At 36.2% G+C, this 2,569-nt stretch overlaps 1 long non-coding RNA gene across 1 annotated transcript; it reads left to right on the top strand.

The window, feature by feature from the left end:
* Positions 1-876: 876 nt before the first annotated feature.
* Positions 877-2,219, top strand: LOC120936111. Its single transcript, XR_005748588.1, has 2 exons — positions 877-1,535; positions 2,112-2,219. It is a non-coding gene; the product is annotated as an uncharacterized LOC120936111 (long non-coding RNA).
* The last annotated feature ends 350 nt before the right edge of the window (positions 2,220-2,569 follow it).

Here is a 2,569-nt window from a genome sequence, read left to right as displayed (position 1 = left end):
ACTTGTGAATCTCGGCACTCCTGTGATTTTAGCATATAATTGATGAAAACTTACTTTGAATATAATTGTCATTTTAGCATATCAATATGTAGTTTAGTACGACTGATCAGATGTCTTTTTTTTTCTTCTTCTTACTAAATTGTTCCTGCCTATTATGTTTTAGCCATCATGTATAAAGAAGTTGTTTGAATTGTCTAATTTGATGTTATATTGTCCTATTTCTGTCTCTGCCTTTTTCCCACCTTTCTTCTTTTGTAGGTGTTTGAGAATATCTGCAAGCCCTCTCAATATGTCCACCATTATTTCTTTCTAAGGACTTTCTTTCCTCTTGTGTACATTGGGATATATTTCTACATTTCCTAGACTTGTGATGGAAATTTAAATGAGTTTAGTTTTGGGGAAAGGACAGTCTTCTTTTTTGGATTTTCTTAGATATCTTAACTAGCAGATGTTCCTGAAAGAAACGTTGACGTTTTTTGTTCTTCAGCTTTGGTGAGTTGCCAGGCATTTTTGTCCACTATTTCTCAGTGTTTTAAAGCTTGAAGTAAATGTAGAGCAGAAGTACAATTGCAGATTCTATATAGAGAGAGTAGTCCTATGTAATATTTTCAATTAGGTAGTTTTAAAGTTTCTAACATGGTCCTGCCTTTTCATGGTGTTTTAGCCATGATGTATAGAGAAGTTCTGTTTGCCTATATTGTCTGATTTAAGAACGATGTTGCTGTATAATGTCCTATTTCCGTGTTTGCTTTTTGGGCTAATAATTTTTTAGTCCATGGAAAAAGTCTTGAAGCCCTCTCCAATATTCCATTATTATTGCAATAATTTTTACTTCTGTGTTACATTGGGATATTGGGATATTTACTTCTGTGTACTTGTGTACATTGGGATATTCTTCAACTTTTCCCCAGCATGTGATAGCAGGTGAAATGTATATCTGCGTGGGAAAGGACAATTTATTTCTTTTTTTCTTTTTCATTTTGAAGTTCTTTACAAATGTCTTGAATAGCAGATGCTCCACATGGGAACTTTTGTGTTCAGCTCTGGTGAGTATACATGTATTCTGGTCCACTTTTTCTGTGTTTTTCAGAATGCGTTGGAAAGCATGAGATGAGAAATGGAGCACACACGTAATGTACAATGGCATGCAATATAGAAAAGTCCTGTGTGTTTTTTTTTATTTTTACTTTTCAGATAGAGGTTTTTCTTGATGATTTAGCCATACTCTTTTATGTCTGTTCAGTTTGCCCATATTGTCTGAAGTGATGTAAATCTTAGGATTGTTTGTGTCTGCCTTTTCTTTTTTTTTTCACTTTATTTTTCAGACTTAAACATTCCTGGAGCCCCTTCTGCATGTCCACATTATAAACATTTTTACAACGTTCTGCTGTGATGCACCTTTTTAAGTGATGGCAAATGAAAGTACTCATTGGAGGGAAAGTTTGATGCTTGGATTTTTTGACAGATGCCTTTACTAGTAGTCTCACACTATACGGGAACTGATTTTTTTTTTTCCAGTTAAAGCGAGTTTTCAGGTATGCTGTCCTTTGCTCATTGTTTTTCAGATTGCATTGTGAAGCATTTCAACTGTGGCAATATACAACTGAGAACTACTGATGACACACAGAGATCGGAAGTACAATAGCAGATGGTTTATGGAGTGGCCCTTTTTTTTTAAATGACTTGTCATTTGGGGGTTGGGATATTTTTATGGATTGATTTAAACAGATTCTTGCTGATTGGAAGATGGATTTTCCGTGAATCTCGGCACCCCTGCAGAAGACTTCTAAAACTTAAACAGTGTCTATATTTTTGTAATTCCTTTACAGAGGACCTACAGTATATTTAGTTTGCCACTTTTGTCTCATTTGTAAATGATTATCTGTTTTTATAAATAGTAAATTTAGGAAATGAGGCACAGGAAACAAAACACTGTAGATGTATATTAAGAGTTTAGAAAAATCTTTTATGCTAATGGAAGTACAGCAGTTTTGGTGTAAAGGGGCTGTAATGCTACTTTAATATCCAGGCCAGCATTACACAGGTGATATGTTCAGAATCTATGGTAGTTTGTAAAATTGTACATCAGCTTACATTTTTTTTTTTTTTAGCAATATCTGTGAATGCAGAATTCTTATTCGGGAGCAATGGGATGGTCGTGTTATTCTTGGAAAATCTATTGCTTGTTGAATCAACATACTTATGGAGAAAAAAAAAAACTATTCCTTCATTAAAGACTGATCAGGTGGAAGATCTACAGCAGGGGTGTCAAACTCAATTTGATTGTAGGCCGCATCAGCATTATGATTGTCCTTAAAAGGGCCGGTTGTTTTTGTAAGATTAGATGTCCAGCGCATCCCCTCCCCTTTACATTATATGTCAAGAGCCATCCCACCATCAGAAGTTGAGTCCCCCCACTCTCCCTTACATCATGCACCCCCCTTTCCTTATGCTGTTGTTGGGAAGAAGCTGCATGCATTGCTTGAAAGCAGAAAGTAGGGGGTCTGGAGCTCTCCAGCTGCAGGAGAGGTGTGAGGGCCACATGAAATGGCCTGGAGGGCCGGATTCG

Source organism: Rana temporaria, chromosome 4 (genome assembly GCF_905171775.1).
Source record: "Rana temporaria chromosome 4, aRanTem1.1, whole genome shotgun sequence".
In the NCBI taxonomy this organism is placed as follows: Eukaryota; Metazoa; Chordata; class Amphibia; order Anura; family Ranidae; genus Rana; species Rana temporaria.
This window is presented reverse-complemented; position numbering and strand designations above follow the sequence as displayed.